Genomic DNA, 21,201 nt, shown 5'->3' with positions numbered 1-21,201 from the left:
AATTTTGTCTGAAAAGAAATCGACAAAAGATACATATGGCACATTGGAAGACTCTAATCCCCAGAAATGACTTGTAAAATAAAAATACCTTAGTGTTTCTTTGTACTTTTTGAATTAATGGAATCTGTTTAACAAAGTAAAATGCACATTATCATAAAAAAAGTCACCACGATATAAACTGTGCAAAAATATTTCAGTTTTTACGTTAAAAAAAAGGGTGCGTTTTCCAAATGTAGGGGGTATAGCTCAGTGGTAGAGCATTTGACTGCAGAGCAAGAGGTCCTTGGTTCAACTCCGAGTGCCCCCTCCAGATACTTTTTCAACAGATTAAACATGCTTTTTTACCTATATGTTCATGGAAATTTTAGAACCATAGGAAGTTGAATTCATGTTTATGTACTTTCTTAATGTGAATATTATTTCAGAAATGTAGCAAAAAGTTCATGTTGATGTGCCTTCTTAATATGAAAACAATTTAAAAATGTTGGAAAATGCTTGAGAAATTTTGTCTGAAAAGAAATCGACAAAAGATACATATGGCACATTGGAAGACTCTAATCCCCAGAAATGACTTGTAAAATAAAAATACCTTAGTGTTTCTTTGTACTTTTTGAAATAATAAAATCTGTTTTGCAAAGTAGAATGCACATCATTGTAAAAAAAAGTCACCACGATATAAACTGCAAAAATATTTCAGGTTTTATGTAAAAAAGAAAAAAAAAAAGAGGGCGTGTTTTTCAAATAATGGGGGTGTAACTCAGTGGTAGAGCATTTGACTGCAGATCAAGAGGTCCTTGGTTCAACTCCGAGTGCCCCCTCCAGATACTTTTTCAACAGATTAAACATGCTTTTTTACCTATATGTTCATGGAAATTTTAGAACCATATGAAGTTGAATTCATGTTTATGTACTTTCTTAATGTGAATACTATTTCAGAAATGTAGCAAAAAGTTCATGTTGATGTGCCTTCTTAATATGAAAACAATTTAAAAATGTTGGAAAATGCTTGAGAAATTTTGTCTGAAAAGAAATTGACAAAAGGTACATATGGCACATTGGAAGACTCTAATCCCCAGAAATGACTTGTAAAATAAAAATACCTTAGTGTTTCTTTGTACTTTTTGAATTAATGAAATCTGTTTAGCAAAGTAAAATGCACATCATCGTAAAAAAAAGTCACCACAATATAAAACTGTGCAAAAATATTTCAGGTTTTATGTAAAAAAGCAAAAAAAAAGAGGGCATGTTTTTCAAATATAGGGGGTGTAGCTCAGTGGTAGAGCATTTGACTGCAGATCAAGAGGTCCTTGGTTCAACTCCGAGTGCCCCCTCCAGATACTTTTTCAACAGATTAAACATGCTTTTTTACCTATATGTTCATGGAAATTTTAGAACCATATGAAGTTGAATTCATGTTTATGTACTTTCTTAATGTGAATACTATTTCAGAAATGTAGCAAAAAGTTCATGTTGATGTGCCTTCTTAATATGAAAACAATTTAAAAATGTTGGAAAATGCTTGAGAAATTTTGTCTGAAAAGAAATTGACAAAAGGTACATATGGCACATTGGAAGACTCTAATCCCCAGAAATGACTTGTAAAATAAAAATACCTTAGTGTTTCTTTGTACTTTTTGAATTAATGAAATCTGTTTAGCAAAGTAAAATGCACATCATCGTAAAAAAAAGTCACCACAATATAAAACTGTGCAAAAATATTTCAGGTTTTATGTAAAAAAGCAAAAAAAAAGAGGGCATGTTTTTCAAATATAGGGGGTGTAGCTCAGTGGTAGAGCATTTGACTGCAGATCAAGAGGTCCTTGGTTCAACTCCGAGTGCCCCCTCCAGATACTTTTTCAACAGATTTAACATGCTTTTTTACCTACATGTTCATGGAAATTTTAGAACCATATGAAGTTGAATTCATGTTTATGTACTTTCTTAATGTGAATACTATTTCAGAAATGTAGCAAAAAGTTCATGTTGATGTGCCTTCTTAATATGAAAACAATGTAAAAATGTTGGAAAATGCTTGAGAAATTTTGTCTGAAAAGAAATCGACAAAAGATACATATGGCACATTAGAAGACTCTAATCCCCAGAAATGACTTGTAAAATAAAAATATCTTAGTGTTCCTTTGAATTTTTGAATTAATGAAATCTGCTTAGCAAAGTAAAATGCACATCATCGTAAAAAAAAAGTCACCACGATATAAAACTGTGCAAAAATATTTCAGGTTTTATGTAAAAAAGAAAAAAAAAAAAAGAGGGCAGGTTTTTCAAATATAGGGAATATAGCTCAGTGGTAGAGCATTTGACTGCAGATCAAGAGGTCCTTGATTCAACTCTGAGTACCCCCTCCAGATACTTTTTCAACATATTAAACATGCTTTTTTACCTATATGTTCATGGAAATTTTAGAACCAAATGAAGTTGAATTCATGTTTATGTACTTTCTTAATGTGAATACTATTTCAGAAATGTAGCAAAAAGTTCATGTTGATGTGCCTTCTTAATATGAAAACAATTTAAAAATGTTGGAAAATGCTTGAGAAATTTGGTCTGAAAAGAAATCGACAAAAGATACATATGGCACATTGGAAGACTCGAATCCCCAGAAATGACTTGTAAAATAAAAATACCTTAGTGTTTCTTTGTACTTTTTGAATTAATGAAATCTGTTTAGCAAAGTAAAATGCACATCATCGTAAAAAATGTCACCACGATATAAATCTGTGCAAAAATATTTCAGGTTTTATGTAAAAAAGGAATAATAAAAAGAGGGGGTGTTTTTCAAATATAGGGGGTATAGCTCAGTGGTAGAGCATTTGACTGCAGATCAAGAGGTCCTTTTTTCAACTCCGAGTGCCCCCTCCAGATACTTTTTCAACAGATTAAACATGCTTTTTCACCTATATGTTCATGGAAATTTTAGAACCATATGAAGTTGAATTCATGTTTATGTACTTTCTTAATGTGAATACTAATTCAGAAATGTAGCAAACAGTTCATGTTGATGTGCCTTCTTAATATGAAAACAATTTAAAAATGTTGGAAAATGCTTGAGAAATTTTGTCTGAAAAGAAATCGACAAAAGATACATATGGCACATTGGAAGACTCTAATCCCCAGAAATGACTTGTAAAATAAAAATTCCTTAGTGTTTCTTTGTACTTTTTGAATTAATGAAATCTGTTTAGAAAAGTAAAATGCACATCATCGTAAAAAAAAGTCACCACGATATAAAACTGTGCAAAAATACTTCGGGTTTAATGTAAAAAAGAAAAAAAAAGAGGGCGTGTTTTTCAAATATAGGGGGTATAGCTCAGTAGTAGAGCATTTGACTGCAGATAAAGAGGTACTTGGTTCAACTCCGAGTGCCCCCTCCAGATACTTTTTCAACAGATTAAACATGCTTTTTTACCTATATGTTCATGGAAATTTTAGAACCATATGAAGTTGAATTCATGTTTACGTACTTTCTTAATGTGAATACTATTTCAGAAATGTAGCAAAAAGTTCATGTTGATGTGCCTTCTTAATATGAAAACAATTTAAAAATGTTGGAAAATGCTTGAGAAATTTTGTCTGAAAAGAAATCGACAAAAGATACATATGGCACATTAGAAGACTCTAATCCCCAGAAATGACTTGTAAAATAAAAATATCTTAGTGTTCCTTTGAATTTTTGAATTAATGAAATCTGCTTAGCAAAGTAAAATGCACATCATCGTAAAAAAAAAGTCACCACGATATAAAACTGTGCAAAAATATTTCAGGTTTTATGTAAAAAAGAAAAAAAAAAGAGGGCAGGTTTTTCAAATATAGGGGTTATATATCAGTGGTAGAGCATTTGACTGCAGATCAAGAGGTCTTTGGTTCAACCCCGAGTGCCCCCTCCAGATACTTTTTCAACAGATTAAACATGCTTTTTTACCTATATGTTCATGGAAATTTTAGAACCATATGAAGTTGAATTCATGTTTATGTACTTTCTTAATGTGAATACTATTTCAGAAATGTAGCAAAAAGTTCATGTTGATGTGCCTTCTTAATATGAAAACAATTTAAAAATGTTGGAAAATGCTTGAGAAATTTTGTCTGAAAAGAAATCGACAAAAGATACATATGGCACATTGGAAGACTCTAATCCCCAGAAATGACTTGTAAAATAAAGATACCTTAGTGTTTCTTTGTACTTTTTGAATTAATGAAATCTGTTTAGCAAAGTAAAATGCACATCATCGTAAAAAAAAGTCACCACAATATAAAACTGTGCAAAAATATTTCAGGTTTTATGTACAAAAGAAAAAAAAAAGAGGGCGTGGTTTTCAAATATAGGGGGTATAGCTCAGTGGTAGAGCATTTGACTGCAGATCAAGAGGTCCTTGGTCCAACTCCGAATGCACCCTCCAGATACTTTTTCAACAGATTAAACATGCTTTTTTACCTATATGTTCATGGAAATTTTAGAACCATATGAAGTTGAATTCATGTTTATGTACTTTCTTAATGTGAATACTATTTCAGAAATGTAGCAAAAAGTTCATGTTGATGTGCCTTCTTAATATGAAAACAATTTAAAAATGTTGGAAAATGCTTGAGAAATTTTGTCTGAAAAGAAATCGACAAAAGATACCTATGGCACATTGGAAGACTCTAATCCCCAGAAATGACTTGTAAAATAAAAATACCTTATTGTTTCTTTGTACTTTTTGAATTAATGAAATCTGTTTAGCAAAGTAAAATGCACATCATTGTAAAAAAAAAGTCACCACAATATAAAACTGTGCAAAAATATTTCAGGTTTTATGTAAAAAAGAAAAAAAAAAAAGAGCGCGTGTTTTTCAAATATAGGGGGTATAGCTCAGTGGTAGAGCATTTGACTACAGATCAAGAGGTCCTTGGTTCAACTCCGAGTGCCCCCTCCAGATACTTTTTCAACAGATTAAACATGCTTTTTTACCTATATGTTCATGGAAATTTTAGAACCATATGAAGTTGAATTCATGTTCATGTACTTTCTTAATGTGAATACTATTTCAAAAATGTAGCAAAAAGTTCATGTTGATGTGCCTTCTTAATATGAAAACAATTTAAAAATGTTGGAAAATGCTTGAGAAATTTTGCCTGAAAAGAAATCGACAAAAGATACATATGGCACATTGGAAGACTCTAATCCCCAGAAATGACTTGTAAAATAAAAATACCTTAGTGTTTCTTTGTACTTTTTGAATTAATGAAATCTGTTTAGCAAAGTAAAATGCACATCATCGTAAAAAGAAGTCACCACAATATAAAACTGTGCAAAAATTTTTCAGGTTTTATGTAAAAAAAAAAAAAGAGGGCATGTTTTTTCAAATATAGGGGGTGTAGCTCAGTGGTAGAGCATTTGACTGCAGATCAAGAGGTCCTTGGTTCAACTCCGAGTGCCCCCTCCAGATACTTTTTCAACAGATTTAACATGCTTTTTTACCTACATGTTCATGGAAATTTTAGAACCATATGAAGTTGAATTCATGTTTATGTACTTTCTTAATGTGAATACTATTTCAGAAATGTAGCAAAAAGTTCATGTTGATGTGCCTTCTTAATATGAAAACAATGTAAAAATGTTGGAAAATGCTTGAGAAATTTTGTCTGAAAAGAAATCGACAAAAGATACATATGGCACATTGGAAGACTCTAATCCCCAGAAATGACTTGTAAAATAAAAATATCTTAGTGTTCCTTTGAATTTTTGAATTAATGAAATCTGTTTAGCAAAGTAAAATGCACATCATCGTAAAAAAAAAGTCACCACGATATAAAACTGTGCAAAAATATTTCAGGTTTTATGTAAAAAAGAAAAAAAAAAAAAAGAGGGCAGGTTTTTCAAATATAGGGAATATAGCTCAGTGGTAGAGCATTTGACTGCAGATCAAGAGGTCCTTGATTCAACTCTGAGTACCCCCTCCAGATACTTTTTCAACAGATTAAACATGCTTTTTTACCTATATGTTCATGGAAATTTTAGAACCAAATGAAGTTGAATTCATGTTTATGTACTTTCTTAATGTGAATACTATTTCAGAAATGTAGCAAAAAGTTCATGTTGATGTGCCTTCTTAATATGAAAACAATTTAAAAATGTTGGAAAATGCTTGAGAAATTTGGTCTGAAAAGAAATCGACAAAAGATACATATGGCACATTGGAAGACTCGAATCCCCAGAAATGACTTGTAAAATAAAAATACCTTAGTGTTTCTTTGTACTTTTTGAATTAATGAAATCTGTTTAGCAAAGTAAAATGCACATCATCGTAAAAAATGTCACCACAATATAAATCTGTGCAAAAATATTTCAGGTTTTATGTAAAAAAGGAATAATAAAAAGAGGGGGTGTTTTTCAAATATAGGGGGTATAGCTCAGTGGTAGAGCATTTGACTGCAGATCAAGAGGTCCTTTTTTCAACTCCGAGTGCCCCCTCCAGATACTTTTTCAACAGATTAAACATGCTTTTTTACCTATATGTTCATGGAAATTTTAGAACCATATGAAGTTGAATTCATGTTTATGTACTTTCTTAATGTGAACACTAATTCAGAAATGTAGCAAACAGTTCATGTTGATGTGCCTTCTTAATATGAAAACAATTTAAAAATGTTGGAAAATGCTTGAGAAATTTTGTCTGAAAAGAAATCGACAAAAGATACATATGGCACATTGGAAGACTCTAATCCCCAGAAATGACTTGTAAAATAAAAATACCTTAGTGTTTCTTTGTACTTTTTGAATTAATGAAATCTGTTTAGAAAAGTAAAATGCACATCATCGTAAAAAAAAGTCACCACGATATAAAACTGTGCAAAAATATTTCGGGTTTAATGTAAAAAAGAAAAAAAAAAGAGGGCGTGTTTTTCAAATATAGGGGGTATAGCTCAGTAGTAGAGCATTTGACTGCAGATAAAGAGGTACTTGGTTCAACTCCGAGTGCCCCCTCCAGATACTTTTTCAACAGATTAAACATGCTTTTTTACCTATATGTTCATGGAAATTTTAGAACCATATGAAGTTGAATTCATGTTTACGTACTTTCTTAATGTGAATACTATTTCAGAAATGTAGCAAAAAGTTCATGTTGATGTGCCTTCTTAATATGAAAACAATTTAAAAATGTTGGAAAATGCTTGAGAAATTTTGTCTGAAAAGAAATCGACAAAAGATACATAGGGCACATTGGAAGACTGTAATCCCCAGAAATGACTTGTAAAATAAAAATACAGATTAAACATGCTTTTTTACCTATATGTTCATGGAAATTTTAGAACCATATGAAGTTGAATTCATGTTTGTGTACTTTCTTAATGTGAATACTATTTCAGAAATGTAGCAAAAAGTTCATGTTGATGTGCCTTCTTAATATGAAAACAATTTAAAAATGTTGGAAAATGCTTGAGAAATTTTGTCTGAAAAGAAATCGACAAAAGATACATATGGCACTTTGGAAGACTCTAATCCCCAGAAATGACTTGTAAAATAAAAATACCTTAGTGTTTCTTTGTACTTTTTGAATTAATGAAATCTGTTTAGCAAAGTAAAATGCACATCATTGTAAAAAAAAAGTCACCACAATATAAAACTGTGCAAAAATATTTCAGGTTTTATGTAAAAAAGAAAAAAAAAAGAGGGCGTGTTTTTTAACTATAGGGGTTATATCTCAGTGGTAGAGCATTTGACTGCAGATCAAGAGGTCTTTGGTTCAACCCCGAGTGCCCCCTCCAGATACTTTTTCAACAGATTAAACATGCTTTTTTACCTATATGTTCATGGAAATTTTAGAACCATATGAAGTTGAATTCATGTTTATGTACTTTCTTAATGTGAATACTATTTCAGAAATGTAGCAAAAAGTTCATGTTGATGTGCCTTCTTAATATGAAAACAATTTAAAAATGTTGGAAAATGCTTGAGAAATTTTGTCTGAAAAGAAATCGACAAAAGATACATATGGCACATTGGAAGACTCTAATCCCCAGAAATGACTTGTAAAATAAAGATACCTTAGTGTTTCTTTGTACTTTTTGAATTAATGAAATCTGTTTAGCAAAGTAAAATGCACATTATCGTAAAAAAAAGTCACCACAATATAAAACTGTGCAAAAATATTTCAGGTTTTATGTACAAAAGAAAAAAAAAAAAAGAGGGCGTGGTTTTCAAATATAGGGGGTATAGCTCAGTGGTAGAGCATTTGACTGCAGATCAAGAGGTCCTTGGTCCAACTCCGAATGCACCCTCCAGATACTTTTTCAACAGATTAAACATGCTTTTTTACCTATATGTTCATGGAAATTTTAGAACCATATGAAGTTGAATTCATGTTTATGTACTTTCTTAATGTGAATACTATTTCAGAAATGTAGCAAAAAGTTCATGTTGATGTGCCTTCTTAATATGAAAACAATTTAAAAATGTTGGAAAATGCTTGAGAAATTTTGTCTGAAAAGAAATCGACAAAAGATACCTATGGCACATTGGAAGACTCTAATCCCCAGAAATGACTTGTAAAATAAAAATACCTTATTGTTTCTTTGTACTTTTTGAATTAATGAAATCTGTTTAGCAAAGTAAAATGCACATCATTGTAAAAAAAAAGTCACCACAATATAAAACTGTGCAAAAATATTTCAGGTTTTATGTAAAAAAGAAAAAAAAAAAAGAGCGCGTGTTTTTCAAATATAGGGGGTATAGCTCAGTGGTAGAGCATTTGACTACAGATCAAGAGGTCCTTGGTTCAACTCAGAGTGCCCCCTCCAGATACTTTTTCAACAGATTAAACATGCTTTTTTACCTATATGTTCATGGAAATTTAGAACCATATGAAGTTGAATTCATGTTCATGTACTTTCTTAATGTGAATACTATTTCAAAAATGTAGCAAAAAGTTCATGTTGATGTGCCTTCTTAATATGAAAACAATTTAAAAATGTTGGAAAATGCTTGAGAAATTTTGCCTGAAAAGAAATCGACAAAAGATACATATGGCACATTGGAAGACTCTAATCCCCAGAAATGACTTGTAAAATAAAGATACCTTAGTGTTTCTTTGTACTTTTTGAATTAATGAAATCTGTTTAGCAAAGTAAAATGCACATCATCGTAAAAAAAAGTCACCACAATGTAAAACTGTGCAAAAATATTTCAGGTTTTATGTAAAAAAGAAAAAAAAAAAAAAAGGGCGTGTTTTTCAAATATAGGGGGTATAGCTCAGTGGTAGAGCATTTGACTGCAGATCAAGAGGTCCTTGGTTCAACTCCGAGTGTCCCCTCCAGATAATTTTTCAACAGATTAAACATGCTTTTTTACTTATATGTTCATGGAAATTTTAGAACCATATGAAGTTGAATTCATGTTCATGTACTTTCTTAATGTGAATACTATTTCAGAAATGTAGCAAAAAGTTCATGTTGATGTGCCTTCTTAATATGAAAACAATTTAAAAATGTTGGAAAATGCTTGAGAAGTTTTGTCTGAAAAGAAATCGACAAAAGATACATATGGCACATTGGAATACTCTAATCCCCAGAAATGACTTGTAAAATAAAAATACCTTAGTGTTTCTTTGTACTTTTTGAATTAATGAAATCTGTTTAGCAAAGTAAAATGCACATCATCGTAAAAAAAAGTCACCACAATATAAAACTGTGCAAAAATATTTCAGGTTTTATGTAAAAAAGGAAAAAAAAAGAGGACGTGTTTTTCAACTATAGGGGGTATAGCTCAGTGGTAGAGCATTTGACTGCAGATCAAGAGGTCCTTGGTTCAACTCCGAGTGCCCCCTCCAGATACCTTTTCAACAGATTAAACATGCTTTTTTACCTATATGTTCATGGAAATTTTAGAACCATATGAAGTTGAATTCATGTTTATGTACTTTCTTAATGTGAATACTATTTCAGAAATGTAGCAAAAAGTTCATGTTGATGTGCCTTCTTAATATGAAAACAATTTAAAAATGTTGGAAAATGCTTGAGAAATTTTGTCTGAAAAGAAATCGACAAAAGATACATATGGCACATTGGAAGACTCTAATCCCCAGAAAAGACTTGTAAAATAAAGATACCTTAGTGTTTTTTTGTACTTTTTGAATTAATGAAATCTGTTTAGCAAAATAAAATCACATCATCGTAAAAAAAATGTCACCACAATAAAAAACTGTGCAAAAATATTTCAGGTTTTATGAAAAAAAGAAAAAAAAAAAAGCGCGTGTTTTTCAAATATAGGGGGTATAGATCAGTGGTAGAGCATTTGACTGCTGATCAAGAGGTCCTTGGTTCAACTCCGAGTGCCTGCTCCAGATACTTGTTCAACAGATTAAACATGCTTTTTTACCTATATGTTCATGGAAATTTTAGAACCATATGAAGTTGAATTCATGTTTATGTACTTTCTTAATGTGAATATTATTTCAGAAATGCAGCAAACAGTTCCTCTTGATGTACCTTGCTAATATGAATACAATTTAAAAAATGTAGGAAAATGCTTGAGAAATTTTGTCTGAAGAGAAATCTACAAAAGATGCATATGGCACATTGGAAGACTCTAAACCCAAGAAATGACTTGCAAAATAAAAATACCTTAGTGTTTCTTTGTACTTTTGGAATTAACCCCTTTCTGACCTCGGACGGGATAGTACGTCTGAGGTCAGAAGCCCCTCTTTGATGCGGGCTCCGGCGGTGAGCACGCATCAAAGCCAAGACATGTCAGTTGTTTTGAACAGCTGACATGTGCCCATAATAGGCACGGGCAGAATCGCGATCTGCCCGCACCTATTAACTAGTTAAATGCCGCTGTCAAACACAGACAGCGGCATTTAACCGGCGCTTCCGGCCGGAAATGAGCGCATCGCCAACCCCCATCACATGATCGGAGGTCGGCGATGCTTGTACATTGTAACCATAGAGGTCCTTGAGACCTCTATGATTACTGATGCCGGCCTGCTGTGAGCGCCACCCTGTTGTCGGCGCTCATAGCACACCTGCATTTCTGCTACATAGCAGAGAACATCAGATCGCTGCTATGTAGCAGAGCCTGATCGCGTTGTGCCTACTTTTAGCCTCCCATGGAGGCTATAGAAGCATGGCAAAAGTACAAAAAAAGTAAAAAAAATGTGAAAAAAATAAAAAAATATAAAAGTTTAAATTACCCCCCTTTCACCCCAATCAAAATACACTGTGTTCCAAATTATTATGCAAATGAAATTTTTCTCTGATTTTCCTATATGGTCAGTGCAAATGACAGTCAGTCTAATAATAGTCATCACCTGTTAAAGTATACATCAAATTTTAATGAAGAAACCTTCCAATGATAACAGTATAATCTCCAAAATGAATAAAAACTCACAATGCACTGTTCCAAATTATTAGGCACAGTAGAATTTCTAGACATTTGATGTTTTGAAGAACTGAAAATGGTCATTTGTGGAATTTGCAGCATTAGGAGGTCACATTCACTGAACAAAAAAGCTATTTAACTCCAAAACATCCTAACAGGCCAAGTTACGTCTTAACATAGGTCCCCTTTTTTTATATCATCCTTCACAATTCTTGCATCCATTGAACTTGTGAGTTTTTGGAGAGTTTCTGCTTGTATTTCTTGCATGAAGTCAGAATAGCCTCCCAGAGCTGCTGTTTTGATGTGAACTGCCTCCCACACTCCTAGATCTTTTGATTGATGATACTCCAATGGTTCTCTATAGGGTTGAGGTCAGGGGAAGATGGTGGCCACACTATGAGTTTATCTCCTTTTATGCCTATAGCAGCCAATGACTCAGATGTATTCTTTGCAGCATGAGATGGTGCATTGTCAGCATGAAGATGATTTTACTCCTGAAGGCACATTTCTTCTTTTTCTACCATGGAAGAAAGTTGTCAGTCAGAAACTCTATATCCTTTGCAGAGGTTATTTTCACACCTTCAGGAACCTTAAAGGCCCTACCAGCTGTTTCCCCATTTCTGCCACAAAACATGACTCCTCCACCTCCTTGATGACTTTGCAGCCTTGTTGGGACATGGTGGCCATCCACCAACCATTCACTACTCCATCCATCTTGACCATCAGTAAACAAGACTGTTTGAAAATTAGTCTTCATGTATGTCTGGGCCCACTGCAACCGTTTCTGCTTGTGAACACTGTTTAGGGGTGGCCGAATAGTAGGTTTATGCACCACAGCAAGCCTTTGAGGATCCTACACCTTGAGGTTCGAGGGACTCCAGAGGCACCAGCAGCTTCAAATAACTGTTTGCTGCTTTGTAATGGTATTTTGGCAGCTGCTCTCTTAATCCAATTAATTTGTCTGGCAGAAACCTTCCTCATTATGCCTTTATCTGCATGAACTCTGTCTGTGCTCTGATTCAGTCACAAATCTCTTCACAGTATGATGATCACTCTTAAGTTTTCATGAAATATCTAATTTTTTCATACCTTGTCCAAGGCATTGCACTATTTAATGCTTTTCAGCAGCAGAGAGATCCTTTTTATTTCCCATATGGCTTGAAACCTGTGGCCTGCTTAATAATGTGGAACATCATTTTCAAGTAGTTTTCCTTTAATTAGAATCACCTGGAAAACTATTTATCACATGTGTTTAAGATTGATTTCTGTGATCCATTGAGCCCTGAGACACAATACCATCCACGAGTTTATTTGAAAAACAAAACAATTAAATCTTTATGATGCTTAAATCCAATTTGCATAATAATTTGGAACACAGTGTAAATCAATAAAAAAAAATCAAACCTACACTAGGGTTGAGCGAAACGGATCGGTCATTTTCATAAGTCGCCGACTTTTGGCAAAGTCGGGTTTCATGAAACCCGACCCGATCCCAGTGTGGAATTGGCCATGCGGTACACGATCTTCGCGCCAAAGTCGCGTTTCATATGACGCTTAAAGCGCCATTTCTCAGCCAATGAAGGTGCACGCAGAGTGTGGGTAGCGCGATGACATAGGTCCTGGTCCCCACCATCTTAGAGAAGGGCGTGGCAGTGATTGGCTTGCTTTCTGCAGCGTCACAGGGGCTATAAAAGGGCGTTCCCGCTGACCGCCATCTTACTGCTGCTGATCTGAGCGTAGGGAGAGGTTGCTGCCGCTTCATCAGAAGCAGGGATAGCGTTAGGCAGGGTACATAAAGCCCCAAACTGCTTGTGCTGTAGCGATTTCCACTGTCCAACACCACCTTTTCTTTTTGGGACAGTGGAGGCTCGATTTCTGTGTAACAGCTCTGTAGGTTATAAGGCTCCCTGATAGCTGCGTTGCTGTGTGTACGCCGCTGTGCAAACCAACTGCTTTTTTCAAAGCACAAATCCTGTTGCTCCTTCATCTCTGAACAGCTATCTATCTTGTTTGTTTGTCCACACTTTTGACTTTTGTGTGCAGCAGTCCTTTTTATTGCTGCCTGACATACTTTTCCGAGATAACTGTAGGGAGATAGTAATTGTAGTACAGTCCCTTTTTTTTTTTTTTTTTTTTGGTTATATCTCTTCAAGCCACTTTTTGCTACAGAAAATATACTCTAATACAGTGGCCCCGATTTATTCACAATTCTCCCAGAAAAAAAATAAAAGTGGGAGATTAAGATTGGCAAATCTGCATCAGTGCCAGTCCTGTGTGTGGCATCTGTCTTTGTTTTTCTGCCACAGAAAACCTACTTTTTAACAGTGGGCCTGATTTCTTCACAATTCTCCCAGAAAAAAAAATAAAAGTGGGAGATTAAGATTGGAAAATCTGCATTAGTGCCAGTCCTGTGTGTGGCATCTTTTTTTTTTTAATTTCTGCCACAGAAAGCCTACTGTGTAGCAGTGGGGCTCATTTCTTCCTAATTCTCCCAGAAAAAAAAATAAAAGTGGGAGATTAAGATTGGCAAATCTGCATTAGTGCCAGTCCTGTGTGTGGCATCTTTTTTTTTTTATTTCTGCCACAGAAAACCTACTGTGTAGCAGTGGGGCTGATTTCTTCCTAATTCTCCCAGGAAAAAAAAATAAAAGTGGGAGATTAAGACTGGCAAATCTGCATTAGTGCCAGTCCTGTGTGTGGCATCTTTTTTTTTTTTATTTCTGCCACAGAAAACCTACTGCGTAGCAGTGGGGCTGATTTCTTCCTAATTCTCCCAGAAAAAAAATGAAAGTGGGAGATTAAGATTGGCAAATCTGCATTAGTGCCAGTCGTGTGTGTGGCATCTTTTTTTTTTTTAATTTCTGCCACAGAAAACCTACTGTGTAGCAGTGGGGCTGATTTCTTCCTAGTTCTCTCAGAAAAAAAAATAAAAGTGGGAGACTAAGATTGGCAAATCTGCATTAGTGCCAGTCCTGTGTGTGGCAACTTTTTTTTTTTTTATTTCTGCCACAGAAAACCTACTGTGTAGCAGTGGGGCTGATTTCTTCCTTATTCTCCCAGAAAAAAAAATAAAAGTGGGAGACTAAGATTGGCAAATCTGCATTAATGCCAGTCGTGTGTGTGGCATCTTTTTTTTTTTTTTATTTCTGCCACAGAAAACCTACTGTGTAGCAGTGGGGCTGATTTCTTCCTAATTCTCCCAGAAAAAAAAATAAAAGTGGGAGATTAAGATTGGCAAATCTGCATTAGTGCCAGTCGTGTGTCTGGCATCTTTTTTTTTTTTTTTTATTTCTGCCACAGAAAACCTACTGTGTAGCAGTGGGGCTGATTTCTTCCTAATTCTCCCAGAAAAAAAAATAAAAGTGGGAGATTGAGATTGGGACAATAGGCAATTTCTATTGCCAGTGTTTTTATCTGCGTCACTCTTGTTAGTGCCATATCTGCCAGCCTCTTTCTGCAAATCAAACTGTGTTGTTGTGTAATACAGTGGGCCTGATTTTTCCCTGGATTCTCCCACACATAAAAAAGGGAGATTTAAATTCACAACCAGTTCACGTACACCTTCTTCCTGGTTTTACTGGACCACATAACGGTTGTTAGTTTGATTACATTTTTCCAATAATGAGGAAGTCTGGTGGAAGAGGTCGTGGCCGTGGGCATTCATTGCCAGCTGGTAATGATGTTAGTGGTGGTGGTCGTGGAGCATCAGGTGGTCGTGGGAAAAGCAATATAGCCCCTAAGTCTTGAGTTGTTGAGCCAGCGTCATCGTCTGGCTACACAAGGCCTCGAAGGCTCCCTTTTCTGGGAGTAGGAAAACCCCTTTTGAAGCTGGAGCAGCAGGAACAAGTATTGGTTTTCATTGCTGACTCTGCCTCTACCTCTTTCTCCTCCTCCTCGGAAAGTGCCAAATGTCAGAGCAATGTGTCGTCAGTGGATGCTCCCGCTCAGGAACAAGTCGCTTCCTTGCGTCCTTCACCCAGAACAACAGTGAAGGATGCGTCAGGCGACACAACTGGTTACTCCATGGAGCTCTTTACACATACCGTGCCTGGGTTTGAAAGGGAAATTGTTAACAGGTCATTCCCATTACAAGATGAATCGGACATGGAGTGCGCAGATGCACAGCCACAGCCAGATTATAATGCTGTTCCTTTGACTCAGATCAGAACATTGCCCTTGCAGTGTACTGATCCAGAATCTGACCCCGAGGAGACTATGGATCTCCATCACGAACGCTATAGCACCGGCTTACACGGTGACCCAGAGGAAGGTGCACAGAACATAGAAGAGTAGGTCATAGATGACCCAGTTGTTGACCCCGATTGGCAGCCATTGGGGGAACAGGGTGCAGGCTGCAGTAGCTCTGAAGCAGAGGAGGAGGAGCCGCAGCAGACATCAACATCGCAACAGGTTCCATCTGGCAGGCCCGTATCTGACCAAAAACGTGTGGCAAAACCAAAAACAGTTGTAGGACAGCATGGCCATCAGGTTCAAGTAGCTCAGTGTGCAATGCCTGAAAAGGTATCCGATAGGAAGAGTGCAGTGTGGAATTTTTTTAACCAAGATCCCAATGATCAGCACAAAGTCATCTGTAAGAAATGCTCCAGGACCTTCAGCAGAGGTCAGAATGTTAAAAATTTAAATACAAGTTGCATGCATCGACATTTAACCACCATGCACTTGCAAGCCTGGACACACTACCAAACATCCCTTAATGTTGTAGCACCCTCTCACAACGAAGCTAATAAGCAAGGCGACATCCCTTCCCTCCCTGTAAGCCCACCGTTTACCACACCACCTGCAGGTAATGTGGCGGTTTCGTCGCAAGGCCAAAGCAGTCAGGGAATCACCAGGTTCGTGGTCGGAAAAACTGTATGTAGGGCACCATCAAGAATAACGTCACCAACCCTCTCTCAGTCACCCATGTCCACCGGCACCCCCGCTAGTTCCACCATATGCAGCTCTCCAGTCCAGCTCACCCTACATGAGACTCTCGTTAGGAAAAGGAAGTACTCATCCTCGCATCCGCGTACACAGGGTTTGAACGCCCACATTGCTAGACTAATCTCATTAGAGATGATGCCCTACCGGTTAGTTGAAACTTTCAAAGCCCTGATGGACTACGCTGTACCACGCTACGAGCTACCCAGTCGACACTTCTTTTCGAGAAAAGCCATCCCAGCCCTCCACCAGCATGTAAAAGACCGCATTGTCCATGCGCTCAGGCAATCTGTGAGTAGAAAGGTGCACCTGACAACAGATGCATGGACCAGTAGGCATGGCCAGGGGCGTTATGTCTCCATCATGGCACACTGGGTTAATGTGGTGGATGCAGGGTCCAGAGGGGACAGTAATATTGGGACAGTTCTGCTTAGCCCACGGTGTAGGAAACATTTGGCTGTAGGCGTTTGTCCCCCCTCCTCCTCCTTGTCCTCCAGCAGAAGCGAGAGCTCGTCCACAGACCGCAGTCGCACCACCACTCCATCCGCAGCTGCCACTGTTGCACACGATGTGTCCAATTATGGAACAGCTTGTGGCAAGCGTCAGCAGGCTGTATTGGCAATGAAGTGTTTGGGCGACAACAGACACACCGCGGAAGTTCTGTCCGAGTTCTTGCAGAAAGAAACTCAGTCATGGCTGGGCACTGTACATCTTGAGACAGGCAAGGTAGTCAGTGACAACGGAAGGAATTTTATGGCTGCCATAGCCCTTTCACAACGGAAACACATTCCTTGCCTGGCTCACACCTTAAACCTGGTGGTGCAGTGCTTCCTGAAAAGTTATCCGGGGTTACCCGACCTGCTGCTGAAAGTGCGCAGACTTTGCTCTCACATCGCCTGTACACTCCAGCCGTATGCATAACCATCAGCGGGCTTTGAACCTTCCACAGCATCGCCTAATCATTGACGTTGCAACAAGGTGGAACTCCACACTGCACATGCTTCAAAGACTGTGCGAACAGAGGCGTGCTGTTATGTATTTGTGGGAGGATACACATACATGGGCAGGCAGTTGGATGGCAGACATGGAGTTGTCAGCTGTGCAGTGGTCGAAGCTCCAAGACCTGTGTCAAGTCCTTCAGTGTTTTGAGGAATGCACATGGCTGGTTAGAGCAGACAACGCCATAATAAGCATGAGCATCCCCCTAATGCGTCGGCTGATGCAAAGTTTGATGCACATAAAGGAACAGGCGTCTGCAGCCGAGGACGAGGGAAGCCTTGATGACAGTCAGCCATTGTCTGCTCAGGGATGTCTACAGGATGAGGTGGCGGGCGAAGAGGAGGAGGACGAGGAGGATGATGGGGATGACTATTTGTTGGATGAGGAAGCTTCTCAGGGGGCAATAGAAACTGCTGGCGGTGCAAGGCTGGGTTCTGGGTTTTTGAGGGAGACAAGTGAGGTGGATTTGCCAGAAAGTGCTCCTCAACCCAGCATAAGCACTGACTTCACAACTGGAACATTGGCCCACATGGTGGATTATGCCTTGCGTAACCTCAAAAGGGACCCACGCATTTTAAAAATGATGACAGATGACGATTACTGGTTGGCCTGCCTCCTTGATCCTCGCTATAAAGGCAAATTGCAAAATATCATGCCACATGAGAACCTCGAACAGATATTGGCAACCAAACAAGCTACTTTTGTAGACCGTTTGATGCAGGCATTCCCAGCACACAGCGCCGGTGATGGTTCTCACACGAGCCGCAGGGGGCACCAGGGCAGAGGTGTTAGAGGTGCACAGATCAGAAGTGGTGTAGGACAGAGGGGTTTTCTGACAAGGTTGTGGAGTGATTTCGCAATGACCGCAGACACGACAGGTACAGCAGCATCCATTCAAAGTGACAGGAGACAACATTTGTCCAGTATGGTTACTAACTATTTTTCCTCCATTACCGATGTGCTCCCTCAACCGTCATTCCCCTTTGATTACTGGGCATCCAAAATAGACACCTGGCCTGAATTGGCTGAATATGCATTGCAGGAGCTTGCTTGCTCAGCAGCTAGTGTGCTATCAGAAAGAGTATTCAGTGCTGCTGGTTCAATACTGACCGAAAAAAGGACTCATCTGGCTACCCAAAATGTTGATGAGCTAACCTTCATAAAAATGAACCACTCATGGATTTCAAATTATTTTGCACCACCTTTCCCGGCTGACACCTAGCTTTCCTGTAAAAAGGTCTTGCTTTGGGACTGGTGTTACTGACTGTTCCAATCTCTTAATTTGCAGCTGCTGTTTGTCCAGAATACGACATGTTTTCACCTCCCTAAATGCACTAACTCCCCCCACGGGGCCGTGGTCTCGCCACTTGTCGCAAGCACCCGTCAGAGTGCTGTTTGTCTGAAGAGGTGCGTGTGCCCACTTTTGGTCGACGGGACTGGCACTGGGTCCCTCATAGTACAATGAAGTGTCTCTGGCGGTGGTGGCGCGCACCCAACGTCAGACACACCGTTGTAACATGAGGGGCCCTGGGCTTGTACCGCCGGCCAGGAGAGAGTGTCCCCCCCAAGGTCAAACAATGCTCTACCACTTGCTAAATTATCTGTCGCTGCTCCACCACTGTTTAGTATAGGCGCTGAAATCCTTCCATGCCTGGCACAGACAATAACAGTTTGTTGACATGAATGATGCTAGTTAAAATAGTCAGGGGCCCTGTCCTACATTTGCACCAGTAAATACTTTGCGCCAAATTACAATGTCTGAAAGTCAGCATAGGAGCACACCCCTGTACCTAAGTATGCCACTCTTTTTTTTTTTGTGGGGGTTATCTTTGTTTTGGATACATTAACATCACTTTACTGTGTCAGACACTCCTTCCAATTGTCCTCCACTGACCACACCAATGCTGCCTGTGTACCCCTGCCACATAATGGAACCTGCATAGAGCCTAATTTATTATTTTAGGCCTAGGAAGTCTGTCTGCGGTCCCTCCTTCCAATTGTCCTCCGCTGACCACACCAATGCTGCCTGTGTATTCCTGTTGCCAAATTTAAGCTGCATAGAGCCTAATTTATTATTTTAGGCCTAGGAAGTCTGTCTGCGGTCCCTCCTTCCAATTGTCCTCCGCTGACCACACCAATGCTGCCTGTGTATTCCTGTTGCCAAATTTAAGCTGCATAGAGCCTAATTTATTATTTTAGGCCTAGGAAGTCTGTCTGCGGTCCCTCCTTCCAATTGTCCTCCACTGACCACACTAATGCTGCCTGTGTATTCCTGTTGCCAAATTTAAGCTGCATAGAGCCTAATTTATTATTTTAGGCCTAGGAAGTCTGTCTGCGGTCCCTCCTTCCAATTGTCCTCCACTGACCACACCAATGCTGCCTGTGTACCCCTGCCACATAATGGAACCTGCATAGAGCCTAATTTATTATTTTAGGCCTAGGAAGTCTGTCTACGGTCCCTCCTTCCAATTGTCCTCCACTGACCACACCAATGCTGCCTGTGTATTCCTGTTGCCAAATTTAAGCTGCATAGAGCATAATTTATTATTTTAGGCCTAGGAAGTCTGTCTGCGGTCCCTCCTTCCAATTGTCCTCCACTGACCACACCAATGCTGTCTGTGTATTTCTGTTGCCAAATTTAAGCTGCATAGAGCCTAATTTATTAGTTTAGGCCTAGGAAGTCTGTCTGCGGTCCCTCCTTCAAATTGTCCTCCACTGACCACACCAATGCTGCCTGTGTATTCCTGTTGCAAATTTAAGCTGCATAGAGCCTAATTTATTATTTTGGGCCTAGGAAGTCTGTCTGCGGTCCCTCCTTGCAATTGTCCTCCACTGACCACAACAATGCTGCCTGTGTACCCCTGTAACCAATTTAAAACTGCATAGAGCCAACTTTTTTAGTTAACACATGCGATACTACCTTTGTCTGTCTGCGCCACTAAATCACGCTGTCCTCCACTGAAAAAAGCTGAGCTTCAATCTTCCGGCTCTCATTAAGTATTTTTAAATGTAACACTACAGTTGCCATACTACTTGGTTTGGGGCCTAGTAACGGGGTCTGCCGCTCCTTGGTGTTCTCCTCCTCCTTGGTGTTCTCCTCCGGGTTTCCTTGTCTGAGCTTCAATCTTCCGGCTCTCATTAAGTATTTTTAAATTTAACACTACAGTTGCCATACTACTTGGGTTGGGGCCTAGTAACGGGGTTTGCCACTCCTTGGTGTTCTCCTCCACTGAACAAAGCAGTGCCGCCTGTTTCCTACTGTTAGCAATTTGGAACTGCATTTAGCCTAGTTACTTATTTGGCTCTACTCACTCTGTCAGCCTCTCATTACAGTGGTCCTCCACTGAACAAAGCAATGCCGCCTGGTTAGTCCTGTTACCAATTTTGAACTGTATTTAGGCCACTCTATTATTTGGGCCTAGATCTGTGTTTCCTCCTCATCCTGCCCATTGACCAGCCACTGCTAGATTAGCCCGCTGGTACATTGACCCAGACCACTACATTCCCCTTGCACTCTACACAGCCTGAATCTGACCCTGCTGAAAGTCAGGTTCCTCTTCCCGCATACTATACCACCTTACACGGGGACAAAGAGGAAGGTGCAGGTGAAAGTGCAGGTTCCTTTATCAGGTGGGGGGCACACTCGTTGGCGACGTCACTGGCATAGGGCCCCTCATAGTATGCAAAGTGTCGCTGCCGGTGGGAGGCGCCCCTGCCGTGCAAACACACCGCCGTACTGTGAGGGGCCCTGTGCCAGTGCCAATGCAAACGAGTGGGACCCCCTGCTTGCTCAGGATCACAGCACTTGCAACATTGCAATACTTATCTCTAACTGCTCCACCGCCGTGACATACTCCACGTTTCCTGAGCCCACTGAAAACTTGAAC

At 38.6% G+C, this 21,201-nt stretch overlaps 5 non-coding genes across 5 annotated transcripts; all 5 read left to right on the top strand.

Moving 5' to 3' along the window:
• The first annotated feature begins 4,856 nt into the window (after positions 1-4,856).
• On the top strand, positions 4,857-4,928 carry TRNAC-ACA (transfer RNA cysteine (anticodon ACA)). Its single transcript has one exon. It is a non-coding gene; the product is annotated as a tRNA-Cys (tRNA).
• A 3,793-nt stretch (positions 4,929-8,721) lies between these two features.
• Positions 8,722-8,793, top strand: TRNAC-ACA (transfer RNA cysteine (anticodon ACA)). The gene has a single exon. It is a non-coding gene; the product is annotated as a tRNA-Cys (tRNA).
• Positions 8,794-9,236: 443 nt separating this feature from the next.
• On the top strand, positions 9,237-9,308 carry TRNAC-GCA (transfer RNA cysteine (anticodon GCA)). Its single transcript has one exon. It is a non-coding gene; the product is annotated as a tRNA-Cys (tRNA).
• Positions 9,309-9,749: 441 nt separating this feature from the next.
• TRNAC-GCA (transfer RNA cysteine (anticodon GCA)) lies at positions 9,750-9,821 on the top strand. The gene has a single exon. It is a non-coding gene; the product is annotated as a tRNA-Cys (tRNA).
• A 441-nt stretch (positions 9,822-10,262) lies between these two features.
• TRNAS-GCU (transfer RNA serine (anticodon GCU)) lies at positions 10,263-10,334 on the top strand. The gene has a single exon. It is a non-coding gene; the product is annotated as a tRNA-Ser (tRNA).
• Positions 10,335-21,201: the final 10,867 nt, after the last annotated feature.

The sequence above is a fragment of the Ranitomeya variabilis genome, chromosome 1 (genome assembly GCF_051348905.1).
Source record: "Ranitomeya variabilis isolate aRanVar5 chromosome 1, aRanVar5.hap1, whole genome shotgun sequence".
NCBI classification, from domain to species: domain Eukaryota; kingdom Metazoa; phylum Chordata; class Amphibia; order Anura; family Dendrobatidae; genus Ranitomeya; species Ranitomeya variabilis.
The sequence above is the reverse complement of the archived record's forward strand: the minus strand, read 5'-3'. Positions and strand labels throughout refer to the sequence as shown.